The 15,470-nt window shown below is 46.0% G+C and overlaps 1 protein-coding gene across 1 annotated transcript in view; it reads left to right on the top strand.

The window, feature by feature from the left end:
- The window catches only part of KCND3 (potassium voltage-gated channel subfamily D member 3), a 69,999-nt gene that overhangs the window by 32,578 nt on the left and 21,951 nt on the right, over positions 1 to 15,470 (top strand). The window lies entirely within an intron of this gene.

The raw sequence follows: 15,470 nt of genomic DNA, 5'->3' as shown, positions 1-15,470 counted from the left end.
AATTAATCCTTTAAAAAGACCCAGCGCATTGCCCGCACTGGGCTTGTTGGCCAATGGTTAATTTAGTACCTGCAATTGTCAAGYGAGGCTGAAGCACGTGGAAAATTTCATGCTGCACAAAGCTGCTTATCAGCAGCGAAAGAAATAAATTAAGGAAGATGCAGRGGGGAAGAGGAAAAAAGGGTTTTAAAGTAACGTCTTATGTTCCACTGCAAGAGYGCATAAGGGGGGTTTGCTTTATAATTTCAGGAGAAAACAGTCTCCTTTTTTTTATCCTTTTGAAGCCCATCATACTCTCCAAAACAATATAAAAATAACTCGGCTGTTTGTACGTAAAGAAGTGACAGGAAAACTTTATAGCACTGTAATCACCAGCTCTCCATCCTGCAGCATCCTCAGCAAAGGAGCATTAATAAACACTAAAGGAGCGGGTAAGGCAGGCATCCTTCTAATTAACAGAGGAGGTCAGKCCCCACAAGGGGTTGAAGGGCAGTGTAGACATGGCAGAATAAATTCAACGTAAAGGTCATCTATACGGATTAAATGATCTGAGCAGTCATTTCCAGAGCCATCTTCTGCGATTAATATTTAATTAAAAATAACAACACGATAAAGTTTAGCTTTCAGCCAGCAGAATCATTTCACGTCCTGTAAACCCCGTGAACGCAAGCACTGCGCCCGCCAGCTCCCTGCGCAGGGCTCTTTCAAGGGCAGGCGGCCCCGGGGCTCGGGAAGAGCCTGAAACCTGGAGCCAGGTCCCTCTGGCTGAGACCCCCCTGCCTGGGACCAGGATCTGCGCTTGCCCTGGCTCCCTCGTGCGCCAAAATCGCAGCTCGCTCCYGACCAAAACTGATCCGATGATGTGATGACTCTGCAGGAACTCAGGGCTTGTCACCAATGCCGTGTTCTGCACGGCAAATATGAGGCAGATATAAATGCAGTATAAGGCATCGGGGGGAGCTTGGGGGGCTCAAGCCGGCTCACGACGGCCGCGCTGTCCTCGGCTCCCCTCGCGCCGGGACCCAGCAGCTCCTGAAGAATTAATAGCAGCTTTCCACTCCGCTCTTCGCTTTGCACGTCTCCACGCATCCCTCCTGCAAACTCCCTCCAGCACTTGTTTGGCGCGACTCGAAACGCTCCGTCTCTCCTGACTTTGCTGCCCAAGAACTAGGCCACGAGCAGGCACCGGAGGAATTGCTGTTCTCGAGAGCTCCGGAGCCCCTCGCGACCTACTTCCAAGYTTTCACCTCCGCCATCGGAAAGGACGCGAAAAGGAGGGTCGGAACCAGCAGATGAATTCGCAGGTTTGGGGAAAGCAAAAGGAAGCTGCTTTGCGCCAAGCCGGCGTGCACTTGAGCACGGTCTGAAATTCGAGAAATCCAGGTCTGGTTCCCAAATCCCAAGTTTCCTGGGTGCCTTGCAGGACGGCGCCCGCCGCGCCTCAGTTCCCTGCACGCAGAGATAACACTAAAATACTTCCCTACAAGCTGCAGCTGTTTTTCATGGCACTATAAAGAATCAGAAGTAATCTAGTTCAAAGGCTTGTTTTCACATCCCTCTAAGTCAACCATAAAATTCCCTTTACTTCAGCGGTGCCAGATCAATGCTTTCCTCTTGAAACCCTAGGTAGAATTTCCTTTCTTTTTCTTGGATTTTTGGGCTTTGCTCTGTTTATTTTTAGCTCTCACAGGAGCAAAACGCCTCATTGTGCTCAAGGTTAGCAGACACGTAAGTCAAAACCTTGGTGTGCGACTTGCGGAGGCCGCCAGCCTCTCCCGTGGCCGCTCAGCGACATTCCCGGCAGCGGGACCTTCTCCGGCCGGGCCTCTCCTCCTCGCTCGGGACACTTCTCAGCGGCTCTGGGGCTTTCTCCTGCCTTATCCCCTCCCGTTGGGAAAGGGGCATTAAAGCTGTGACCTGGAAGCGGCAGGCAGCGCAGGGAGGCCGAGCCTCCCTCCCGCCCCATGCCCAACATCCCCGTCAACGGCGACCTCCARGAGCCGCTCGCTTCCTTGCCGAGGTGCTCATCAGCAGGCACAATTAATCTCTCCATCTCTTACCCACCCGCTGCTACATATACAAATTAAATCAGCAGCCCAAACACAGACRTATATAGATAGATATTCAGACGCATATAAAATACTTGCTGGCTTCAATGGCATTTCTAGCTTGGAAATAAAAGGCTAAACCTATTAAAGCAGAAGATATCACACGCAATATCATCTCCCCCCATGTCTCGCATGACCCAGGAGGCCCAAATATCATGGCCATTAGATTGCCTATATGTAAAAAGACTTCTGAAATATCAAATACTATTTCTTGCTAATTCACGTTTGCAAACAACTTCCCCGTGTTGCTGTTAAAATATGTCAGAGCTGTTAAATGCCTGTATAAATAATAAATGGGAAGGGCATGTACTAAGACTAAGGTCTCTGCATCAAGACAGACAGCACTATGTTTTATTAATAACAATTTGAAAACCACAATGAAGTAGGAAAATGGCTTCTCTACCAGAATCTTAAATCCCCAGTTCACAACCAAGCACATTTCAGAGATTAACAGTTCCATCTTTATCATACGGATTTTACCAGAACATTTAGCCTTGTACGTATAAACYTAATCACGCAGTATTTATTTTTGGATGTGCATTCTCTTACAGTCCCGTTTATATATTGATTAATAGGCCTCTGACGGATGGTTAATCAAACAGTGCTGGGTATTGCAGAGCAATAGGTTACCTGCAATCTTTCTTTGTAATCGCTTAGAACACCTGCTAATGATGTGCTTTTCTGCAAGATTAAAACCTTTCCTATAATRTTCTCTGTATCTAACTTTGCTCCTTTGCAAATCCTTTCAATACACTCTCAGGCAATGTCCTGTGCTCCAAGGAATACTCCAGAACAGGAGAAGAATTCCACCTTAGGATCCAYGGCTGTAAAAAACTGCCTCCAACCTCTATCCATAGCTAATGATGCTATGGTTAAGGAAAAGCATTATGTCACGGATGCGCCTGCACCGATTACTTCAGTAGAAACGATSCTGCACTTTCTAAAGAGATGTCTAAAACCCTTCAGGTACCATAGGCAGTGACAGATGGGTGCCAATTTACATAAAATGACACAAGCATCAAGTTCTTCTAAAGTAAGTCAGAGATGCAAAAATAGCAATATAAAAAACTTTCCGCCTTAAGAAGGCTGCAGTGCCTCTGGTGAGGGATTATATTTTCTTCTACTTTCGCACTTCAAAAATCACCTGTTGGTACAAAGTTAGACACAAGTCCTCACAGTCGGGTTTGAGGAACAATATCACATTTATCTATTGACGGGCATTTTATACAAAAACCACTGAAAGTCAACCTAGCCCATTTACTTACCCAGAGGAGCACATGAAAATCTAGGTCTGGAACAGCCACGACCTAATACCTTGCAAATACTAATGAACTTTCCAAAAAGCTCTTTCCCCGCTGGTGTCCTCCTGGACAAACGGTGTCTGAAAAAYGAAGTTCATTGACATTTTGCTTAGTTAGAAGCTGATCTGTGTTGAGCCAGAYCTAATGCCGAGATACCTAAGCCTTCACCAGTCCCACAGCACGGCCAGCTGCCTTTGGGCAAGGGAAGGGGCAAGTTAATTATAGGGTAACGAGGCTAGGCCCGGCTTATGGCCACGCCAGGAGCAAGATGGGTCCCACAATAACTGCATCCAGCTGCACCCACGTGCCCTGCATCCAACCAGGCCAGGGAGAAGGCAGGGGATATTGAATTAAGCTAAGGGGAACCTTCTGGGAAAAATTCAAAGGAACTTAATTGTATAGTATTAACTTTTACCTGTYCCTCCTTTTTTATTTGGTGAATATTTATGAGCAAACTCCACATTTAATGAGGAAGAGAGCAGTGATGAAAGGATATTTTTTAACATCTTTAATGTGAATTCCTGCTGGTGCTGCATATTTTCCCACTAGAGTGCTTACASGTGATGAGGTTACACTGTGATTTTTTTACTGCTTACACCCCAGGCTAAATTAGGCACAGAACATAGATAAAAAGTGAAGACAAACACAAGGTTTTCAACTCAAAGAGCTCTAATCTTGCTGCAGTTTGAAAGTGCCGGTCGGGATGCAGTGAAGGGATGTAGTTTTATTAGGGGAAAAAGGGACACGTAGCCCTGATGAGCAGCAGCAGCGGGCACGGGGTCCTGTCCCTGCCCTGTCCGGATAGAGGGTCCCCTTTAGCAGAGGGGCCAGAGAAGCTGCCGGCCGGGACCCCCCGGTGCCGGGACCCGCTCGGTCACCTTGGCCCATGTAGGGCTCAGGAAGGGACAAACCTGGAGGTTAATGGGATGTCTCATATACRTTGTGAAGTCTAATGACAAAGTAATCCACAGGAGGCAGCTATTTATGGAAGCTGGGATCTTTCATCTCCGAATTTCTCTTCTAAAGCTGGAGCACATTGGTGAAGACTGAAAGTCATCTGCTCCTGACCGCTAACCGGCTGCCTGCAAGAGCATTACAGAACTCTGGACAAGCCATAAACAGATCGGCACAGCATCTTATATCAGCCCCGATAAATATAGATACTTCTTATATAACAAGTGACATTCAGATAATTGATTTTTAGAAAAACATCCTCATTGATTTCCTATGGGGAATTCTGCTTTTAAAATGGGATAAAATGGTATTTGGTTATTATGTCACTTTATGTCATATTATTAACGTTGCCTACTAAGTAATATGAATTTTTAATAAAAATGCAAATAATAAAATTACATACTTGACACTATATAAATGCAGAGAACAAAGTTCCTTAAAGAAATAGCAAGGCAAAATACCAGCTATTAGAGGGAAGTAAATAATATGTCCCAGTTTTAGGAAGGGGGAGCTAAGGTAAAAACAAGTTGCTCAGGGTGTCCAAGGGCAAAGAGGAGTGAGAAGTCGCAGCCCTTGGAGGCTCTGCTTACACTTTTAACATCTGGTAGGCGACATCCCTGCATCTCCCGTATCAATAAATCCTAAGCAAAAGAAGCTTAAGCCAGAGTGGTAGCAGAAGGCAAGCCAACCTCGGGGATAAGCACGAGCTGCAGATGACAAGTAAAGGACAAATACGCAAAGTTTATCAACTAAACAAATCTTAAAATAAAAGGATTTAGGAGCAGGGCAATGATCTCACTGCTTACATCAAGCACAAGCTGTGCATGCCTCCATGTTATATTTACTGCGATGAAAACAAACTGGATTACTGGAGCCTAGTGCCTAAGCTGCCTGTTTCAGCAGGAGGGCTGGGAGCTCTGGCTCTTCAGATACTGGGGATGTGATTTAGACGGGACGGAGCAAGGCCCAGGACGCTTTCCCAGCCCAACAATAATATTAATACCCAGTAAAACACTTTGTGGGCTCACACAGGTGAATCCCAACACGGAGGGAGCTCCGCAGGCTCCTCCTTGCTATAGGAACACACGGACACTCCCAGCCCGTGCCCGGGCTCCGCRCTGCCCGCGGCACCGCTGCCAAGTGCCAGGATGTCAATCGGGCTCCGCAAACAAAAAGCATCACCCGCTTTTCTTGACTAACATCCATTATTTCCCTTTCTCTTGACTCATGATGACATTGGGTTTTATAGCAGTTTTATGCCAAAGTCTGCAAAAAAAAAAAAAAAAAAAAAAAAAAAAAAAAAAAAAAAAAAAAACCCAAGAGGGAGAGCAAACCAGGTCCCTGTAGGATGAAAACAAAAGCATTGCAGAGTCAGGCAGGCACGGGGTGTTCTCTCTGTGGCGAGCTCTGCAGCAGTGCACAGGGAGCGAATGCAGAATCTAAACACTAGTTCATGCAGGTTTACCCCCAGATTTATTACTAAGAGGGCCGGTTGTCTTACCTACATCTCACACGTGTACAGCAGGACTGAAACTGCACAGCTGTAACTGCCTTCCTTTGCTTCGTCGGATTTAAAGCAATGGTAAAAAAGGCATTCCTTGTGCGACAGATATCCTGTGTTCCTGAGCATCTTTGCAGGCTGAAAACGGGTGCCATCCTCTACACCCCTAAGAAACGTGCAAATATGAGATATTTTTTAGGTGACATTTTTGATCCAGCGCTGGATCAAAGAGGGCTGGCATCTCCCTGCTGCTGTTTCTGGCTTGCGGGGCAATCCCTGCTGTGGGAATAGAGAAGGACTAGGGCACAGCTCAGAACTGCAGAGCGCAGGAAATCCGGATGCTGAATCCTGCAAGCTCTTAGGTGAGCCAGGCCCAGCTCAGGATGAGTTAAAAAACAGGCTTGATTCCCACCTAGGCAAGATCTGTCCAAAATCAGCCAAAGCAGCAGATCCATGGCACGGATCCATTGCTCCCTTAGCTGGCTCCCTGCTARGGCTGTTTGGAGCTCGTGTCCTTTGCTCAGCCCTTGCAGGTGCCACACTAACCCGTGAGGAAGAGGCCGAGCAGCTTCGCTGGCAGCCACAACACGGAGCCGACGGGCGCACACGGCAGGCGCCGCTCTTGCAGAACATACTGCGAGACGCCACGATCTGACATCCTGCTTTTCACACCACACAGCCTGGAATAAAAACGCATGCTGCAGATAGGGGCACTCGCTTGTTTGTTTTAGGTGGTTTCATGTTTTGCTTTGGCTTGTTTTGGTTTGTTTGCTGATTTCAGAATCACCCTGGGAATTAAGTCTGCCGTGCATCACTCCCATAAATTCAAATAATGTTATCTATGGTGGTTCGTACCTGGAGGAAGGAGGGTGRATCATAATGAATTCAGGCAAGTGTTTCTATGAAGGCATCAACTCCGGTTCGGCCATCCAGGAGTCATGTCTACATGGACAACCTCAACTTTTCCAGGTGCAAGTGTAGCAACAAGAGGGCAGAGAGAAAAAAAAAGACAAGAAAGGCAAATTCAGAAATGCTTGCTTTTCTCCAGGTATTTTCCTGTGATATCCTAGAGAAAATAAAGATCAAGGGGAAGTAATAATGTGCCTCCAGCTACGTTTATCAATCCAGCAAGGAAAGGAAAGGGGATTCTTCAGCACAGAAGGGGAAATGAAGTGCTAGACGATGGCTTGAATCTCAGATTGTGCAAATGAGGGGGAAGAACCTTCTAGGAGAGAAAGTAAAATAGAAAATAAAATCTGCTTCCAGGGAAGCTGTGGACTCACCAACCCGGCAAGAAGTGTCAGGAAGGGCTAGACAGAGGATTTAAGACTAGACAAAGGATTTACTGGTAGATACAGTAAAATGGAAATTTCGTTGTGTAACATTGATGCGAGAAAAGAGACGAGACAACCCACTATTTTGTTTTTCCTGAAATGCTTATAAATGTGCACAAAGATCTGACTGCTTGGATTTATAAAACATAAACAAAAGGACCCAAGGTATCTACAGAGACAAGAACCATCTTTCAGCTTGGTCCCAAGGAACAGACCACTAAAGATTTATTCTCATAATCTGTTTCCATGCATGCAATACTTAAACACACTTAGGGAAACAAAACAAGGTTTCATTTCAGTGATTGTCCCTTTGTGTGCTAATTATTTTTATTAGCAAGTTAATTTTCAYTGCCAGCCTTCTGCCTTCTCATCTGGGAGAAACATTGATAAGGCCAAAAGCTCCAAATCAACTTTCCAAGCTCTACCCGACAATCAGAGAATTGTGCACATTATATAATCCTGAAGGAAAAAAAAAGAATGTAATTGTGCAAATGGGTAAGATCAGATTCTACGCACATGTAAGGGATCTGCCTGTGCCTCTCCGTGTGGGAAAGGGAAGGGCGATTCGGGCTGGGAAGGAGCCGGGGCTACGTCCTGTCCTTCCGTCCCGTCCCACGCGGCCACCAGCRCTGCCACCGTCCTCTTCTCCGGTCGCACAAAAGGGAATTTTCCTCTTTGGCAAACTGCCTGCCTCCATTCTGGGGAGTGAAAAGGGAGAAAACAAGTTTGGACTAGTTACATTTAAGGTGACACTATCAATCACTGGCCAACTTGGACAACTCCGGTTAATTTTTGCTCAGAATGATAAAATACTCCTTTGGTGGAGAAAATAAGAGGGAGCTTCATGCAGGGCTATTTTTCTTGTTGTTTTTCTTTCTATTCAGAAGAAAGATCATGTTAGATCTGCAGTGTTTTTAATCAAATACGGGCAAGGGAAATTGGAGTATGCACAAATAACCCTAAGTTATCAATTGGCTTTCGCTGCTTTCAGTTAAGGGTTTATGGTTTGAATTTTTTTTTTTTCTCACAAAAATCCAAAACATTTCAAAAGAAATTGATATTTGGAGCATGCTCCTTTGGTCTGTCTTTGAAGAAAGAAGAGTTTGAAATAGAACAGAATTATTCCTCCAGCTCTAGACACAGAACACTCCTCTTCCCCGGAGGCGTAGATCTGGCAGTACGTAGGTGAATTTGATTTCTTACTCAGAAAAAAAAAAAAAGAGTGTTATTAATATTAACACATTCTTAGAGAAAAAAAAATGTATAAGATATTCTAAAATACAGATAAAGGTGGCTCCTTTGCCTGGAAATCATATCAAACTTTCCATTGACTTCAATGAACTTGCCTATGACATTACTTTAAAAATATTTTTGAATTTGCTTTTATTAGGGTCCATATTTTATGGAGAGGTGATGGGGAGAAACGCATCGTTCACACTATTTTCTAGGCATGAAAATGCATCTTTCATTTATGGCATGTCTCGTATGCCAATAAATCCAGCACTTTACACACTTGACTATTTGATAGTAGCTGTTACTGTTGAAACAGAACTCCCAATGAGGAAAGGCAATTCTACGCAAATGTAAGGATTACAGCTCTTCTTAAATATATATTTCAAACTATTATTTAAAGAGCAGCATAGGTGCTTAAACATAATTATAGGAGCCAAGCTTCCAAGAACATGATCAAAATTAAAACATCCTTACTGTTCTAATAAACCATCAGAAACTGTTCCATATGGAAACCATGGAAAATACGCATTAGAAATAGAAAAGGTTAGCTGTGTCTCCATAAGTTACTATGCATATATATATATCCCTATATATATAATATATATATATATACATGTATATGGAGCCTCCAGTGCATCTACCAACCAGAAGAGATGTCTGGAGTTCACAGCCCAGGACAATCCACCCATTTTTCCTGCTTTTTTAGCTCCTCTAAAGCGACTTCCAAGTTCAACTCTTCCAGAATCTGCAGCTTTCAAAAGCCAATTCTTAAAAAGCTAATTAATTCCCTATAGGCTTTTTTTTTTCCTTTTTTGACTCAGTAAATATTTCTGAGATGGGTTTTTGTGTAATCAGTGCTAGCGGTTCATTAAAATGCACAGTATGGGGAGTGCTCGGAGTGCGACAGGGCTCAGCATGGACCTCAAGCTGCTTAAGAGACAGAAAATGAAAAGATGAGGATAAAGTGAAACCCAGCACCTGCCATAAGCTGGCACCACTGTAAAGAATTAAAGGCAGGGCAAGGAGCCTTCAACCCTGGCAGCACCGCTGACCCTTCTGTCCACGCTGCGTGTTTGCCAATGAGATATCTTTTAGAGAGGGCTTTAATGTGCTAAATAATAATAATAAAAAAATAAACTCTACTAACAGGTAATTGACTATGTTTTTCACTCTATGCAAAGTGAAGTTTCTTCTTGAATTAATAATGAATGAAATAATTTTAAAGGCCTTCAGTGTATATAGCCAGAAATCAATAATGTCTTAAACTGGGACGTTTTCTTTCCCATTAAAACAAACACACACCCTTCAAAAGTGCCTGCTGTTGAGCAAGGCAGCATCAAATGTGGCAGGTGCCTGTATAAAGACAATGGACAGATGGACATTTTTCTAGATTTTTTTTTTTTTTTGTAGTCATTCACCTAATAATATTTCCTAATTACCTTTTATGCTTGCTAGCTGTAGAAAACATGAAGGTTAAAAATATTACTTTGGGACACAACTAGCAAACACAAGAAGGGCTCCCTCAGCAGAAGGCTGCAAAAAATAGCATCCCATTTTAATTAGCTTTATTTCAGTTGGTGTGTGTTTTGCATCGGGTAGAATACACCTCCATTTGTCTATGAACAAATTATAATGATTGCCACGGTAGTAAAATGATAACAATGCCAAATGATAAGTCAAGGTGCATGCAGCAATTTCTCCGAGCCCGTTACCATCACCAGCTGCTCGGGAAGACCTATCTCAGTAGGGTCTACATGAGCTTCCATGCACTGCACACCCAGGAAAGTGGGAATATCAATAGGAAATAATGGGAATAACCACAGGCAATGGGGAAACCAATATGAAATAATGGGAATAATCAAGGGAAGCAGGGATACTGACACGAAATAATGGGAATAATCAAGGGAAGCAGGGAAGCGAGACGCCCAGCAGCACAGCAAGTGCCCCATGACACAGCTAGGCCTGGCTTTTATAATGGATTAAGTCTTCGTGGTCATGTTAAAATTTAAATTAAATGGTGACTGAGAAGAATTTGACATCAGTTTCAGGGTAAAAAGCTTCAATTACCAAGAAAACAGGAATCCTCAAAAATAATGTCATATATTCACCCTCAGAAGAAGGAAAAGCCACAGTAGGGAGATGCAGAGAAGGGCTGAACTTCTCACCAGGAAAGAATCCTTTACAATCCTGCTCTGCTCAGAAAAATACCTACGGCAACATCTTTGGTGCTCCCTGCTCATTCCGCTCGGCGCATTTCCCATCCAAAGTAACTCTGGCATTTGGAGGAAGATTTGTCAACGCACAATGTTGAAAGCTCAACTCGCTGTGCAATAAATAAATAAATAAATCTAAGAGAGCTTTTATGCCCCATCTATCATTACTGAAACTGAGATTTAAGGATCAAAAGCTTGGTTGACAGCTTAGCTGCCTGGTGATATATGAGGGAACCAGAGTTCTCTTTCTGCTAGGTAGATCAGCTCGCAAAGACCTAAAAGGAACACAGTTTCCTCTGAAGAATGAAYGAATAAACATTCGGAATAAGAGGCAGGAAGGCGCAGAGGCTCCGACTGGAGGCATTTTCTGCAAAATGAAATTCAGCTTTTCGTATTTTACTTCCACACTGAAGTCAAATCCTCTTTTTCTCTGTATAATTGTTAAGTCAATAGTTTAAATCTTCCCTCCTGTGCAAAACCAGCTAACGTTTTATTAAGTGGCAAAGCAGAGGAACCCAAGATAATAAAAACGAGGAGAGGTCTATTCATCTTCAGTGAGCTTTGCACGACACAATAAACTCCTGTTTCTGTAGGCAGTACCTGTGCGTGACTCCGGGTGCACRGACCGAGGGGCTGGTTTGCATTTCAGGCTGTATTTTCGTTACCTGGGGCTGCAATAGCCAAAGGCCAAGGTGGACGGGCAGTATCTGCCATTAATGGRGAGTAAACACGAGGTCCCCGACCCTGGCTCTAGAAATGCATTTGCTGGCAGGGCTGAGACGCAGGCAATTCTCCATTCAGAGAAACGTAATTGCCAGCAGTCGTTTGAGGATAAAGGGAAAGGGCTAATGCAGTGTATTAGCTTGGGTTTGTAAAATGTAAAGGGGAAAAAAAAAACATTCTTCTTAGGCCCATTTCAAAAAAAAACCACTTAAAAAGTATGTTATCTTTTTAGTGAACAAGAATTATTAYGTGCTTAATACTAACCTGGGGCTGAAGGAGTACGCTGAGCTGGGCTTAACTGGAATAGGCTCCCCATTTGCTTTGGAAAGCCGCTGTTGGCTGCAGAGAGGAAGGGTTTTTAATGGCTGGCACATGACTAAAATCAGCAAAGAAATTAGGGACTGCAAACTTGAGATACACGTCAGAATTTGCAGAGGCGACGAAATTACAGAACCTGAGTCAGGTGGGTGACAGAATTAGCGTGGAAAATATTATTAGCGTGAAAGGCATTAACAGAGGATATGCAAAGAGGCTCTTCTTTCAGCACTTGTGTTCCTGAAGCAGAAGATAAAGTTGCTTATGCACCTGCAAAGAAAAATATTCTCCTCCTGCCGTGGCCCTGGCCTTGCCGGTAGGACTATGGGAAGCAGCATCCAGGGACCACCTCATCTCTCAGCCCACGGCACCTTGCAGACCCCCTGGTCCCTTGCAGGAAGGATGCTGCTCGCACCCGCCTTGTAAACCTTTTCTCAAGGTCTCTAATAATATTTCTTCCTCTGCTCCTTTTAATGACGGTAATAAAGGAGACTTGATTAGAAGCCTTTCATCATTTTAGGACTAGGGGCTTTAGCTTTCTGACCTACTTTCTTTGCCAATGAAATTCCATTTTTAGCTGCAACTCAAGGTCTGAATGTTACCCAAATTCAGACCATCTGTTTTAACAGCCTACAGGCGGAGAAGTTGATCCAAGCCAGGAGGAATAAATGGAACCAGTGTGTGCATATATTAGGCATTCTCAGCCCTCAGTGTATAAAATAACTTACTCAGTTTATTTCTGAGTCTACATAAACATTCCCGTTTCTTCAGGCAGCGCGTGCTGTTATTTTAAGCCGTATTTATGGTACCAGTTGCTATCAGAGCCTCCAGTTAAGCCACCCGTCTAGTAAGGGATGAGGCGAGCTCAGCAGAGCCCGGCCCTGCCGAGGGTTGGCCGGGGCTGCCCAGGCACACGTCACCACTGGAGCATCCTCCTCCTTCCTCCTATCCRTTAGGGAAGCAGGGGGCTTTGCTCCTCCTCCGAGGCCTCATTTCCAGCCTGGGGATGTGAGCGCGTGGTCCTGGGGGTTAGGAAAGGGCATCAGAGCAGACATTTCCTGCCTCACCAGCAGCTTCTCCACAGAGCTCATGGAAGCTGCTCTTTCAAGCCAAGCTTCTCGCTCTGCAGAAGAAACTGCCCCCGTCTCACTTCCACGTCTCTCCCTGTCATTGCACACTCACGTCTGTTCAGCTGAGGCCTAACAGCACCAACATATACAATTAGGAAGCCGAATAAAATCAAAGCCATTGTTACCTGGCACATCGCAGCTGAGCACCTACAGCTTTGCAGGGAATGCGAACGGCTGGGTGCCAATGGGGAGCTCCCGTCGTGGCTCTGTGCAGCTCGGCTACCGCACAGCAAGGGACCGTCAGTGCGTCCATCRAACACTGACCAGTGAAATACACGGGGAAAAGAAAGCAGAAAAATCCACCCTAACCACTGCAGAAGTTACGCGCCCCGCCGGGGAGTACTCCAAACAAGGCAGCTAAGTGTATTTGAGGTAGGAGCATCCCAGCAGGAAAGCAGCTCCGCGCTCTCCTAAGCACAAGAGCCACCCTCCCCAGCCCACCCGTGACCCGCGAGCACAGGGAAGGAACGAGCACCATTCGCYTTGGTTTCCCTTGTGCTGTTGGAAGCAACACAACGGTTATTTCGCTGGCGTTGGCGCCGGGCTCGTCCCTGTCAAGCCGGGGGCCGTCAGCTCCGCGCGCAGCACGCGCAGCTCATGCCGCCGCCGAGACGCTCGGCATCAATTTCAGACGTTCCTTTGTGCAAATCAAAACATTGCCCAGTGATTTGCTAGGGAATGAAAAGGGACGTCTTGCACCTGGAGAGCTAAGTGCTAATTCCATCCTTCAGCCTGTCTCTCTCAGCAAAGGGCTTTCGAAATCATCCACCATTGCACCTTGYGCAGTGTTATTATTCTGTCCTTATTGTCCTAACAGCAGATGCTTAAAGGCTGGATGGAAATCTTCTGATTCCCCTGGGCCGAGCAAAAGGTTAGAGAGATAAAGAAACTCTCCGGGAGCTGTTAATGCAGGGCGAGGCAGCAGCAGTGAATCATCGGAAGCTGCCCTGTTTGTGGTTCCTTCCTCCATCAGATAGGGCAGCGTTCAGGGGCTGCATGTGAAGCCCCGAGGTTCTGCACCCCTAGGCAGGACACRTCCCCCCAGTCCGTGAACCTGCAGAAGGTGCCGGCCCCTGGGACCAGCGCAAGCCCAGAGCTCTGCTCTGCTCGGGGCAGGGAGCGGAGCGGCTCCGCATGCAGGATCCCGCGCAGCCCTCCCAGGGATAATCCCCCGTTATCCCGGGGATTTAGTGSCCTCCCGGCTCGCTCTGGGACAGGGCTCAGGGCTAGGCCTGGCTCAGGCGCCCCCAGGCCCTCGCTCTACCCTGGTCCTCTGTGAGGTGCTGTGCACGGATAGGAGGCTATGCCATTCCCAGGAAACCCGCAGGGTCTTTGGCAGTGAGGAAGGAGCTGCGTTGCAGCACAAGTCAATCCATTACCAGCAGCTCTCCTGTCTCCTCCGCACCCAGAACGGAGGCAGCAATAGCCCAATAAGGATCATTTCTGGCCCTTCACACCCCAGGCCCACACCGTGCACGGGCACTGGCTGCAGAGCCGGCAGAGGCTGCTGGAGCAGCCCTGCCCTGCCAGCCCGTCCCCATCCCTGCGGATCCGTCACTGCTCCTGCTCGCACCCGCCGCTACCAGCTCCCGCATCCCGGCCCGGCTCGCAGGGCTACGGACACGGGAAAGGCTCCCGGGGCCGTTTCCACACACCTGCTAATTAGGGTAAAGGACACCCGACCCCTTTCATAGCCAAAAGGACAGAAATGCCCTCCTGCAAGTTAAAGGATATTTAAAATTCTGCACTCCCTGCCTTTTCGCTGGAGGGAATGACTACGCAAGGGCAAGTTCCTTTTTTATTTGTACCTATCTATTCCAGGCTTTGCATGAACTTCAGATTATTCGTGGCCAAGAGCTGCAGCACCAGGTATCAAAAGGGACATGTACCTAGAAGAGACTCAGAGCTTCAGAAACACCACTGAATTTTTCTTTTCAAGACTAGATCATCTRAAAGCGGTCCAAGTTTCAATGCAGTGTGGCCAGATTTTGCTCTGACCAAGGAGGGTAAAACAAGAGAGAGGGTTTTAGAGTAGTGCTAGGCGAAGCAGAAGAGCCTGACACTCAACAAGGGCTTTTAAACCCCAAACAACTAGAAAAATGAAAATGCCCAAGAAAAGCCACTGCTTAGCCTCAAACTGAGCCTTTCTTGGGACACAAGTGAGTGCGATAGCCCAGAGAAAATCTCATCATAATCTTTTATCCAGTTATGTGCCCATAACATCCAGCCCCTCGCCTGGTAGGAAAGCACACGAAAGACTCCCCAGAGGAACCTGCTCTGGGTAATGTGCAAGAGTTATGTTTTTATTCAGAAATTCTCACACCAGTGGGTTCTTGGATGTGGGAAAGAAATTCAGGCGATTAGAGAAGCGCTTGGCAATATTTGATTTTACCCTTGGCTGGAACGCGCACTTAGCTCGACTGCTCCCAGGACTGCTCTGTTTGTCGCACGCAGGCTAAGCTAAAAATAAAGCCCCAACTGTAAATCATTTTAATCTCCAATATTTGCTCATTAAACACAAGAATATCCCAGAGAAGAGCACAGAAACTCCAAGTACCACCTGGCAGTAACTAGARGCCTCTCAGATTTCAAGTGCCCTGCGCAAGGGAGTCCCAAAGGGSTTCAGGCGTTAATTTTCGCATCCTGTCTGTCTGTCTG

Source organism: Nothoprocta perdicaria, unplaced genomic scaffold (assembly GCF_003342845.1).
Source record: "Nothoprocta perdicaria isolate Ctin4 unplaced genomic scaffold, notPer1 scaffold_170, whole genome shotgun sequence".
In the NCBI taxonomy this organism is placed as follows: domain Eukaryota; kingdom Metazoa; phylum Chordata; class Aves; order Tinamiformes; family Tinamidae; genus Nothoprocta; species Nothoprocta perdicaria.
The sequence above is the reverse complement of the archived record's forward strand: the minus strand, read 5'-3'. Positions and strand labels throughout refer to the sequence as shown.